This window comes from Heterodontus francisci, chromosome 11 (genome assembly GCF_036365525.1).
Source record: "Heterodontus francisci isolate sHetFra1 chromosome 11, sHetFra1.hap1, whole genome shotgun sequence".
Taxonomy (NCBI): Eukaryota; Metazoa; Chordata; class Chondrichthyes; order Heterodontiformes; family Heterodontidae; genus Heterodontus; species Heterodontus francisci.
Genome location: NC_090381.1, coordinates 24,046,521 through 24,060,079, shown reverse-complemented (window position 1 = coordinate 24,060,079; position 13,559 = coordinate 24,046,521). Strand labels below are relative to the sequence as shown.

The window sequence follows — 13,559 nt, the reverse complement described above, 5'->3', positions numbered from 1 at the left end:
TGTTATTCGTTGATGAGATGTGGAAGTCGCTGGCTAGGCCAGCATTTATTGCCCATTCCTATTTCCTTTGAGAAGGTGGTGGTGCGCTACCTTCTTTGAACTGCTGCAGTCCTTGGGGTGTAGGTACACCAATGGTGCTATCCGTTTGATATAACTGAGTGGCTTGCTAGGCCATTTCAGAGGGCATTTAAGAGTCAACCACAATGCCATTAACGTTCGTGGAAAAGTTTAAAATCTGAAATGCTAGAATATTTAGATGGAGTTTGTTGTTACAGTCTTATCATTTGAAAATTGTACATATTTCAGGGAAAAACAATGTTATCGCAGACGCTTCATCACGAATTTAACCATGTTAAGTTACCTGAATGGCGATGGTACAAAGAGAAATTCTGTAATTTATCAGTAGAGTGAATGGGATCATGAAGGTGAAAAATGTTTTATTTCAGTTTCTATCTTTTGCATTGTAATGAAGCGCATTTTAAGAATGGCAACTCATTTCGCCACGGGTGGAGGTGTCACGGAACTGTTTTTTTCTCCTCTGTTTAAAACCGTGTGCCTTTAAGACTGAGCACAGTGTGCCAGAAGCTGCACCTGTTTCCTAGGCCATAGCAGGAGAGAGAAACGGTCACATGGCGTACTGTAGCTTTTAACAGTGGATAAAGACTGGCTTCAGCAGGTCTGAACTAGAGACTGGTGAAGCATGCTTCACTGAAAGGAAGGATCCCTCTCTCTTAGCAGGAAAATCTACATTTATCTTCAGGCTCTATATTGCCTCAGGAGAAAAAAAAACCCTGGAAAAAAAGAACATTTGTCTTTAAGAGGGACACTGTTGTTTGTTTGTGTTTGCTGGAGTTCTCAGTAAAGTTTCAACTTAAAAACTACCAATTTTAGAATCCAAATAGACCTGTGGCTATACTCGTTGAAACAACTGTGTGATGCCTCCTGCAATGGAAATGCTTCAAATGCCTATCTATTGAAAGACTGTTTCGTCAAATTCACCTGGAGACTTCAAGTGGCATCTGATTGTTCTAATCTGGGACACCTCACCAACCAGGAACGTAACTTACCAGAACTTACTACCCAGCTACTTATTTTAGAGTCCTAGAGTCATAGAGTTATACAGCACAGAAACAGGCCCATCAGGTCTGTGCCGGCCATCAAGCACCTAACTATCCTAATCCCATTTTCCAGCACTTGGCCCATAGCCCTGTATGCTATGGTGTTCAAGTGCTCATCTAAATACTTCTTAAATATTGTGAGGGTTCCTTCCTCTACCACCCCTTCAAGGTAGTGCATTCCAGATTCTAACCACTCTCTGGGTGAATTTTATTTTCCTCAAATCCCCTCTAGGCCTCCTGCCCCTTACCTTAAATCTATGCCCCCTGGTTATTGATCCCTTCGATAAGGGAAGAAGTTTCTTCCTAACTAACCTATCAATGCCCCTCATAATTTTGTATACCTCAATCAGGTCCCCCCTCAGCCTTCCTTGCTCTAAGGAAAACAACCCTAGCCTTTTCAGTCTCTCTTCATAGCTGAAATGCTCCAGCCCAAGCAACATCCTGGTGAATCTCCTTTGCACCCTCTCCAGTGCAATCACATCCTTCCTGTAGTGTGGTGCCCAGAACTGTCCACAGTACTCCAACTGTGTCCTAACTAGCGTTTTTATACAGATGCATCATAACCTCCCTGCTCTTTTTTTCTGTGCCTTAGCTAATAAAAGCAAGTATCCCATATGCCTTCCTAACCACCTTATCTATCTGTGCTTCTGCCTTCAATGATCTATGGACAAGTACACCAAGGTCTCTCTGACCCTCTGTACTTCCTAGGATCCTATCATCCATTGTATATTCCCTTGCCTTGTTTGTCCTCCCAAAATGCATCACCTCATACTTCTCAGGATTAAATTCCATTTGCCACTGCTCCGCCCATCATACCAGCCCATCTATATCGTCCTGTAATCTCAGGCTTTCCTCCTCACTATTTACGACACCACCAATTTTCATGTCATCTGCAAATTTACTGATCATACCTCCTATATTCATGTCTAAATCATTAATATACACTACAAACAGCAAGGGCCCCAGCGCCGATACCTGCAGTACACCACTGGTCACAGGCTTCCACTCGCAAAAACAACCCTCGATCATCACCCTCTGCCTCCTGCCACTAAGCTAATTTTATTCATAAGAAATACTGTTTGTATGTTGATTTTTGCATGTATGTGTGTGTGCATTAGGGTTAAGAAAAAATAAGAAGTTATAAAGTCTTTAGACATAAGTTAACCTTAATAGTGTTTAAGATTTAGTTTATTGATAAATAGTTAATTTGTTGTTGTTTAAAGATACCTGGTATGATCTGTTTTATTCTGGGCGTTACTAAAGTGTTTTAATTTGGCTAATTTCCGGTAGGTGGGAAAACTTTAATAATATGCTGCGACCTGTGGAGTATTAGGACTGAATTGACAGTGCATTACTCCCGCCTCTGTCGTAACACCAGTAATCCATTAAGCTTTAGCATAACTTCCTTTCTGTTGTGCTCAGTGCCCCAGTTAATAAAGCTAAGTATGCTTTTTTCAAACAGCCTTCTCAACTTGTCTTAATAAAAGCAAAATACTGCGGATGCTGGAAATCTGAAATAAAAACAAGAAATGCTGGAACCACTCAGCAGGTCTGGCAGCATCTGTGAAAAGAAGCAGAGTTAACGTTTCGGGTCAGTGACCCTTCTTCGGAGTTCCGAAGAAGGGTCACTGACTCGAAACGTTAACTCTGCTTCTCTTTTCACAGATGCTGCCAGACCTGCTGAGTGGTTCCAGCATTTCTTGTTTTTATTTCTCAACTTGTCTTGTTACCTTTTAAAGATGTGTGCATGTGCACCCCCAGGTGTCACTGTTCATGCACCTCTTTTAAAATTATACCATTTAGTTCATATTGCCTCTCTTTCTTTCCACCAAAATTTATTACTTCATACTTCTCTGTGTTAAATTTCATCTCTCACGTGTCTGCCCATTTCACCAGTCTGCTTTTGTCCTCCTGAAGTCTGTTACTAACCACCTAATGTGGGCAGCACAGTGGCAAGCACCGCAGCCTCACAGCTCCAGCGACCCGGGTTCAGTTCTGGGTACTGCCTGTGCGGAGTTTGCAAGTTTTCCCTGTGACCGCGTGGGTGTACGCCGGGTGCTCCGGTTTCCTCCCACTGTCAAAGACTTGCAGGTTGATAGGTAAATTGACCATTGTAAGTTTCCCCTAGTGTAGGTAGGTGGTAGGAGAACTGAGGGAAGGTAGGGATGTGGTAGGGATATGGGATTAATGTGGGATTAGTATAAATGGGTGGTTGATGGTGAGCACAGACTCGGTGGGCCAAAGGGCCTGTTTCAGTGCTGTATCTCTCTATGACTCGATTATTTACTAAAAGTGGATAAATCCCCAGGCCCAGATGAGATGTATCCCAGGCTGTTATGTGAGGCAAGGGAGGAGATAGTAGGGGCTCTGACACAAATTTTCAAATCCTCTCTGGCCACAGGAGAGGTGCCAGAGGACTAGAGGACAGCAAATGTGGTACCATTATTCAAGAAGGGTAGCAGGGGTAAACCAGGTAATTACAGGCCAGTGAGTCTAATACCAGTGGTCGGGAAACCATTGGAAAAAAGTCTGAGGGACAGGATTAATCTCCACTTGGAGAGGCAGGGATTAATCAATAGTCAGCATGGTTTTGTCAGGGGGAGATCATGTCCACCAAACTTGATTGAATTTTTCGAGGAGGTGACTACATGTGTCACCTCCTCAAAATGTAGTTTACATGGGATTAATGTAGGATTAGTATAAAAATGGGTGGTTGATGGTCGGCACAGACTCGGTCGGCCGAAGGGCCTGTTTCAGTGCTGTATCTCTAAATAAATAAACAATGGGTGGTAGGACCCTAGCAAGTACAGAGAGGCCTTAGTGTGCTTGTCCATAGATCACTGAAGGCAGCAGCACAGGTAGATAAGGTGATTAGGAAGGCATATGGGATACTTGCCTTTATTAGCCGAGGCATACAATATAAGAGCAGAGAGGTTATCATGGAGCTGTATAAAACGCGAGTTCGACCACAGCTGGAGTACTATGTGCAGTTCTGGTCGCCACACTATAGGAAGGATGTGATTGCACTGGAGAGGGTGCAAAGGAGATTCATCAGGATGTTGCCTGGTCTGGAGCATTTCAGCTATGAAGAGAGACTGGATAGGCCTGGGTTGTTTTCCTTAGAGCAGAGAAGGCTGAGGGGGGACCTGTTTGAGGTATACATAATTTTGAGGGGCATAGATAGGGTAGATAGGAAGAAACTTTTTCCCTTAGCGGAGGGGTTAATAACCGGGGGCATAGATTTAAGGTAAGAGGCAGGAGGTTTAGAAGGAATTTGAGGAAAAATTCTTTCACCCAGAGGGTGTTTGGAATCTGAAGGGGTGGTAGAGGCAGGAACCCTTACAACATTTAAGAAGTATTTAGATGGGCACTTGAAACACCATAGCAGAAAGGCTACGGCCAAGTGCTGGTAAATGGGATTAGAATAGATAGGCGCTTGATGACCGGAATGGACCCGATGGGCCAAAGGGCCAGTTTCTGTGCTGTATAACTATTTGACTCCACATCTCCAAGTTTTTTTTATCATCTGCAAACTTTGAAATTATGTCATGTATGCCCAAATCCAGGTCATTAATATATAATTATACATTAATGTTACATTAATATATAACCAAAAAGAACAGTGGTCCTTATACTGACCCCTGATTAAAACTACAGTATACTACCCTCCAGTCTGAAAAACAACAGTTCGCCATTACCAGATGTATCCCAGCTGGACGAGGTAACTTTTCTACTTTGAGACCGGCCAACCTTTTACGTACCTCTTTTTCTGATTTTATCCTATCCAGCATCGTTTCTGCCTCCTCTTTTACATTGGCAGCATCCTCTTCTCTAGTGAAGACTGATTTCAGCCACGCCCTCTGCCTCCATGCCAAGATCTCCTTTTTAGTCCCTAGTCATCCCCACCATTCCTTTGATGACTTTTAACTATTTGTGTTTATAAAAGACTGATTATAAAGTCAGTGAAGGATTAGAGATCCAGAGGTAGGCACTAATGTTACTTGTTTCAAGCTGGTGTGAGTTGCTTTGTTTTCCACTTGCTAAAGCTGGAGAGTAACCGTTCCCAGGCTGGCTGACTCATGTAATTCTTCAGCTGTTTTGAATCTTTCTGATTTTGGAAGGTTTGCTATGATTTTTCTCAGGGCGGATTCATTTAGGGATCAGGTTTCATTTGTGACTGGCCCTGTATCTACTGAAAATGAAAAGCTGGAGCTTTTTTGATAAAATATCCTCTCTCAATTTTATCACCACCCCCAAGGTGCTGCAGTTCTATGGACACTGGCTGTCCATTGGTAACTTACCCAAGTGATCATTCTTTGTGTGATCCAGGACAGTGAGTGTTGTCAAGCTGTTCAATTGAGAGAGGCATCAGACTCGCCCAACTGTGCCCTCACCTAATTTATGCACACAACATTTCCACTGTAGTAGAATTGAGTGTATGATCCCTAGCTGATGTTTTGTCTTCTCTCTGTCTTCCTTGCCAGGAAGTACTGATCCTGATTATTGTTCTTTACTGTGCAATTAGCTAATTCATTACAGGTCAGAGTTGAACCTGGGATTCCCTGTTCTCTGTGATGGCTCACTTCCACACTAGACACTAAATGCTCACTGATGTGTCAGTGAAGCTCAGAACAGCTCTGTTTTTGTATGATGTTGAGCATTTTTAAATAAATTGCCATTTTATGTATTTGGATACTGGATAATGGGAAATATAGTTCTGAATAGCAACCCATGGCTGGGTAGTCTGATGAGTGGCTCACCTCATGACCTCTCAGAGCCTCTCCAAATTCATATTGGGAGTATGGTGGAATATTCACTCATCTGGATGAGTGGAGCCCAATAACACTTAACTTGACAACATGCAGGACAAAGCAGTCCACTTAATCTGGAGGAGTTTCTATGCACATGGACAAATACAGTTTGAACATAGAACAGTACAGCACAGTACAGGCCCTCCGGCCCATGATGTTGTGCCGAACCTTTAACTTACTCTAAGATCAAACTAACTACCTACCCTTCATTCTACTATCATTCTCTCACCAAGCTAAGGAGTTGGGTAATGTAGTGGTTATGTTACTGCACATATTAGTCCAGTTACCTCAAAGATGAAAAAATCTTTCTAAATGCGATTACATTGTCCTCAATATTTGCTGTCATTGATAGTATCAGCAAATTGGATGATGCATATCAAAAGTAGAAAGTATGCCTATTATCTATCCAGTGACATACTTGACCTTTTATTCCAAGATTCCTTAGTTTAGCTGCAGTAACCTATGTGGAATATTTTCAAAAGCTTTCTGAAGAGCCATATTTTTGATCAACTACATTCCCCTTTCTACCAGGTCACTGTTGTCCTCAGGAAACCCAGCAAGTTAGTTAGACATGTGACCTTTTCCTCATTGGCCTTCATTCAACAAGTTGTGCTTTTCAACCTTCACTTCACCTGCCAGATCTATCAAATTTATTTCAAATACTTTCCCTGCAGTTTACTGGTCTACAGTGTATCTTGACATTTTTTTTTAAAAAATCCTCTGGAATCTCCTGATTGTAGTGAATTTACAAAAATATCAATTAAAGCATCACTAATTTCAGTCTCCATATTCTTTAAGAAATGCACGTTGTCTTGACTAGGTCCCGCGTCTCTTAACATCATCTGACAAGTGGTTAGGATTTAGAAAGCGCTGCCTGACAGGGCAGTGGGAATAGATTCAATAGTAGCTTTTAAAACAGACTTTAATAAATAGTTGAAGAAGAAAAAATTGCAGGGATATGGGGAAGAGCAGGGGAATGGAATTAACTGGATGGCTCTTCGAAAGAGCCAGTACAGACTCGATGGGCTGACTAGCCTCCTGTGTTGTACTATTCTATGATTCTATATGATTGCTATCCCAGACTCAAGTTTCTTGCTCCCTTATTGACTACTCGCAGCCCTGCTCTCTATCTCCTTCTTATCCCCTGCTTCCTCAGTACATGTCATCAGCACATCTTACTGCACTCTACCTTTCTTTGCCCCTAAGCCCTCTGACTCCCCCAGGTGCTATTGCAGTCTCCAAAATAAGCCATAGAGTGTAGGATTATCAGTGAAGGAACAGATGAGAGCCAGACAGATATTGGGCAGCAGCTATGAGAAGATGGAGAAGAGGAGACTTGGAGAAATAAAGATAATGAAAGAGTTGGGCACAATCAGATTTTTTTTCCCCAAAAAATACTTAATTCACAAAAATCTGTAAAAAAAAAAAAAAATACATTACAAACCTGTTCAAAACGGCACCAAATTTACATTCCAGAAAGTGCAAAGGAAATCAGTTTTCTTCAATACAGGAGAGAGTTACCTTACAACCCTTCCATTCCATTTTACATACAATGTATATTTTACAGCAAAACCCGAGGGGTTTTACATGGGTCCAGCTCATCGGTTCACTATGGACCTTACACAGTGGTCTTTCCCCATTGAGCCTTTGCAGCAGCTGCCCCAAGCTTTAGTGCATCCCTCAGCACATAGTCCTGGACCTTGCAATGTGCCAGCCTGCAACACTCGGTCGTGGACAACTCTTTGCACTGGAAGGCCAGCAAGTTTTGGGCAGACCAAAGAGCGTCTTTCACCGAATTGATGGTCCTCCAGCAGCAGTTGATGTTTATTTCGGTGTGCGTCCCTGGGAACAGCCTATAGAGCACAGACTCCTGTGTTACAGAGCTGCTTGGGATGAACCTCAACAAAAACCACTGCATCTTTTTCCACACCTGCTTTTCAAAGGCACATTCCAGAAGGAGGTGGGCAACCGTCTCTTTCCCCACCTCAAGGGCAACATGCCGAGGTGGTGAGATTCCGGGCGTGCAGGAAGGATCTGACTGGGAGGGCCCTTCTCATCACCAGCAAAGCTACGTCTTGGTGCTTGTTGGAAAGTTCTGGTGATGAAGCATTCCTCCAAATGACTTTGGCAATCGGCTCAGGGAACCATCCGACAGGATCCACCATCTCCTTTTCCCGTAGGACATTCTGTGCAGACCATTGCCTGATGGATTGGTGGTCAAAGGTGTTGTTCTACACAAACGATAGGTGGTATGGCACAGTCCAACTGGATGGATCATTCCGCGGCAATGTGGCCAGACCTATCCTTCGCAACACCAGGGACAGAGAGAACCTCAGCACGTGACCCTTGGTGTTTGCGTACTTGGGCTCTACGCACAGCTTGATGCAGCCGCCCACAAAGGTGGTCATCAGGATGAGGGTGACGTTGGATGAGTTTTTTCCGCCTTTATCCAGAGGTTTGAACATCGTGTCCCTCCGGACCCGGTCCATTTTGCATCTCCCAGATAAAGCGGAAAATGGCTCGGGTGACTGCCATGGCACAGGAGTGGGCTTTGGGCCAGACCTGCGCCACATACAACAACAACGTGAGCATCTCACACCTGATTACCAGGTTCTTACCCACAATGGGGAGAGAACGCTGCTCCCACATGCTCAGTTTATGGTGTACCATGGCTGCTCGCTCCTTCCAGGTTTTGGTGCACACCCCGGCCCTTCTGAACCATATCCCCAGCACCTTCAGGTAGTCTGACCTGACGGTGAAGGGGACAAGGGTTCAGTTGGCCCAGTTCCCAAAGAACATGGCCTTGCTCTTACCGCGATTTACTTTGGCTCCCGAGGCCAGTTCGAACCAGTCGCTGATGCTCATCAGTCTGCAAACGGACAGCAGATCTGAGCAGAAGACGGCGACGTCGTCCATGTATAGAGAGGCTTTGACCTGAGTGCCTCCGCTGCCTGGGAGTGTCTTATGCCTGCATCCTTCCTAATGGACTCAGCAAAGGGTTCGATACAGTAAACAAACAAGACAAGGGAGAGAGGACAGCCCTGTCTGACTCAAGATTTGATCGGGAAACTTTCTGATTCCCACCCATTGATTGAGACTGCATTACTGATGTTTGTTCAGAGCATTTTGATCCAATTGTGGATTCCTTCCCCAAACCCCATTTTGGAGAGCACGTCCATCATGTATGTGTGCGATATCCTGTCAAAAGCCTTCTCCTGGTCCAAGCTGATGAGGCAGGAATCCAGCCCCCTGTCCCGTACATAGGCGATTGTATCCCTGAGTAGCGCGAGACTGTCAGAGATCTTCCTGTCAGGTACAGTATAGGTCTGGTCGGGGTGAATCACTAATTCCAGAGCAAACTTGACCCGACTGGCGCTGATTGGACAGAATCTTGTAGTCTACATTAAGCAGTGAGATGGGCCGCCAATTTCTGATTTCCGCCTTCTCCCCCTTCCGCTTGTAGATGAGGGTGATGATGCCTTTCCTCATGGATTCTGACATGCTGCCGGCCAGAAGCATACTCTCATACACTTCTAGCAGGTCTGGGCTGATCCAGTCCCACAGAGCCGAATGCAACTCAACTGGTAAGCTGTCGCTTCCGAGCGTTTTACGCGTCTTGAAGGACCTGACGGCCTTTTTCAGCTCGTCCAGAGTTAGCGGTTTGTCCAGACTCTCCCGCATGCTGTCATCTAAGACCTCCTGATAGATGACAGGAAGGACTGGGAAGCCGCGCTGTCCATTGGCTTCACGTCATGCAGCCCAGCATAAAAGGATTTGCTAATTCTTGGTATGTCAGACTGCAAAGACATTACCGAGGCATCCTCTTTCTGCAGGCTGCTGATCACAGAGCTGTCTGTGTACCTTTTGGAAGAAGAAACGCAAGCACATCTCATCCTGCTCAACGGAGCGGACTCTGGACCAGAAGATGATCTTGAAGGTCTCCGTGGCAAAGAGGGAGGCCTGCTGGCTCGTCATCTCTTGGAAATCCTCGTTGATCTCTTTTCCCACCCCCTCCCCCCCATCAACTGCAGCTGAAGCAGATTTTGCATTCTTTTCTGGAGTTGAAACATTTCCCTCTGTCTCTCTCTTGGCCTCTGAACACCTTTTGAAGATAAAGAACCTCTTGATATTCGCTATGATTGCTTCCCACCAGTGCACTGGAGACTCAAAGAGGGGTTTCACGGTTCTCCAATCTTTGTAATCCCTTTTGAGTTCCCCAATGTTCTCTGGGGTTAGCAGTGTAATATTTAGCTTCCATATCCCCCTGCCAACCTGCTGGTCATCCTGTAAGTGACAGTCGGCCAGTAAGAGGCAGTGGTCAGAGAAGAACGACGGCTTGATGTCGGTGGATCTGACCGTGAAAGCACAGGACACAAACAGGAAGTCAATCCTGGAACAGACAGACTCATCCGGTCTTGACCAGGTGTTCTACACTGCACTCCGTCTGCAGGTTTGCTGAAGACGTCGTGCAGCTTGGCATCTTTTACTGTTTCCATTAGGAATCTGGACGTAGTGTCCAGTTTGCTGTCATCACTGCTGGATCGTCCAGCTGCATTAATGATGCAGTTGAAGTCACCACCAAGAATGACCGGCCTGGATGTCACCAGCAGCAGTGGGAGCTGCTGGAAGACGGTCAGCCGCTTGCTGCATTGAACCGGGGCGTACACATTGATTAACCGGTGTGGAGCATTGTTGTACATTACATCTGCTACGAGGAGGCGACCACCCACCACATCCTTAACTTCGGAGATGGTGAAGTTGCCTCCCCGCAGCAGAATACCCAGGCCGGAGAAATGGGAATCATTTCCCCCTGACCAGATCCATGTCCTGTGGGACCACCATCGCGACCATCGGCTGTAAGTGCTGAGGTGCGGAATTCCACACTCCTGCAGAAAAAGCAGGTCGGCTTTGACCTTGGTGAGGTAGTCCAAGGTCGAAACACATCGTGTAGTGGATTTAACGCTACGCACGTTAATTGAAGCAATCTTTATACCCATTTTAAAATTGGGTGTTGCTTACCACACCAGGTATCGTTGCTAGTCCCAGTCCTTGGATATGTTCCTGCACACCCATAGTGTACACAAGCAGTTTCACATTCGTTGGGCTCAGAAACCCCTCCTGGTTACTCATGGGGTGTTTGTTCCGCTGGGGTGACATCGGGGGTGGGGGGGTGGTCCGTTGTAGGCAGCAAGGCTTGGGCTGTCCTCTGCTGGTGGTGTCTTTCTCCTCTGTCCCTCCTCGAAGACATCACTGCTCCCAGCTTCCCGGAAATGGAGTACGCCAGATGCTTCGCTGCTCTTGGTCTCTTGGAGCTAGGGTGCGCTGGGTTTGGCGCTTTGGGGTTGGGGTGCGACTGGCCTGTCACAGCTTTCAGTGCCCCGAAGCTGGAGGCCTTTCTCTTCCAGCTCCTTTGAGTTCTGACGCTTCTTTTGCAGGTGCCGTCTTTCCGGCCCTTCCTCATCCAATGAGGAGGAGCTAGAATAGTGTGTCTCAGATGGTAGCCTCCTCTTGCCACTGGTTTGGGTGGTGACCTGTTCCTTTTTTGGAGGCTTCTTCTTTGTGGTTTTCCTTTTTACCACTTGCCACTGACTAATTTGTCCATCTGCTAACTCCTCCTCCATTGATTCTGTCTGTATCGGAGGAGTTTCCGGGTATGGGGTAGGTGTTGGATCACTGGTTGCAGCTGCCTCCCCTTCTCAGACGTTCCTCGCTGCGGGGAGGATTTCTTGTCTTATTCCCAGCACCAGACCCATTCACCGTTCCTTCTCCCGGCCTTTCCTTGGATTTCGCAGCCTGTGCATAACTGAGGCAGTGTTTGGGGCAGCTTTCGTAGAGGTGGCCTGCCTCACCACACAGGTTGCACACTTACTCTGTTTACAGTTCTTGGTCTGATGGCTTTCCTTCTTGCAGATCTTGCAGACAACTGTGCTGCAGTTAGCTGCCATATGACCAGATTTGTCACAGGTACGACAAACTCTGGGCTGCCCCGCGTAGACCAAGAAGCCTCGACTTCCCCTGATAGCGAAGCTGGAGGGAGGATGGATGATGGCTCCATTGGCATCGACCTTCAAGGTGACCTTGACCACCTGCTTGCTGGTCCAAATCCCAAAGGGGTCCTTGACATCAGTACTGCTCCCGGCCTCCTCGACGTACCTGGCGAGGAAGATGAGCATATCGACGACATGAACATGGAGCTTGTAGAGGTGGATTGTCACCACCCGGTCGCATTGTGACAGCAGCGTGAAGAGTGGCTCCACTGTGAGGATCGACAGCAGCACCTGGTCTCCCCTCTCCTTGAACACCTTCAGGAACTTGATGCATCCCGCCACATTCCTGAATGTCACGTCGAAATATCCACTGCTTGGGAAGTCCTGCAGGCAGTAGATGTCTGCAGCTTGGAATCCACAGCAATCAATAAGGAGTTTCTTAATGAAGAAGGTACGGTCAACCAGTGCACCTCCTTCATTATCCTTCACCACCAGCTGAACGGTGTTGAGCTGTCCCTGGTCTGAAGCTCTAGAATTGGTTACAGCCATTTTACTCGAAACCTACCTGGAACAGGATCAAAGGCAACTGATCATGGTCACTCCCTTGACAGGTAAGTAATCAGAGATACAGACAGTACAGGGAGACAAGGATGTGACTCAGAGGGAGGAAGAAAGTCAAACACAAAGTGGGTAGAAGGAAGATGCACTTTTTAATGAGAACAATTTGAAAAGCTTTTCCTTGTTATTTGAGTCTTTCACCACAATCTTTCCTTGTGTTTGTTTTGGTTCCTCATTACTTTTTAAATTTGATTCTGCCTGTTTTTAGTCTGAGTGTTAAGTTATATTGATGAGACATTCAATTTTAAAATTGAGCCACCACACTGATTAGCATTGGGATTTATTCCTGTATTTTTCTCAATTGAACAACTGGGCAACAGTTTCTATTAGCATACTGCCTCTCTTACAAACTGCAACCAGCACCTTTAATCTCTGCACCAAATTAGTATTTGATGCAGAGTTTGATCTGATAATTCACCCTCATTGAGATGAATTTGTTTGCTGGAGAGTACTACAGTACACAATTCCTCTGCTAATTTGGAAAGTAATCACGCTGCTACCATTTTACCAACTGTCCAGATTTATTCATAAATAAGATGGTTCATTAAAATGGAAACATAAGCGTGCTGCATAATATTGCAATCAGCAGATTACATTACATACAACTGTGTTGACTGTCTAAAAGAGTTCATCGTTCTTCCAGCTCTCTCAGCAAACGTTTCCAAAGACACAATCTGTGGTGTTAAATACATAAGTGCTGCTTATGGAGTTTCCTCCACCTCTGGCCATAATCAGCACAATAAAATGATAACTGAACAGCACAGGAAGGTATTAATGTATATTATTGCCTTGAATGTGCTATTGCTTATCAAGCTTGATTGCATTGAGCATCAGAGCTCAATAGTATCTTGTTTTGTGGCAGGAGCACCAACCAAAACCACAGTTTACAATGGCTTTGTTTACCCAGCTTCTTCAGGAACTAAGGGCTGTTTTCTTTCAGCAATAAATTTCGAGCTGCTGGAATACCTTCCCTCGTAACATTGTTGACACACCAGTTTCAAACAACATTCCTCTCTGGGCTGATG

The 13,559-nt window shown here is 45.4% G+C and overlaps 1 protein-coding gene across 1 annotated transcript in view; it reads left to right on the top strand.

The window, feature by feature from the left end:
* stk25b (serine/threonine kinase 25b) overlaps nt 1–13,559 on the top strand; it is a 122,334-nt gene that overhangs the window by 16,900 nt on the left and 91,875 nt on the right. The window lies entirely within an intron of this gene.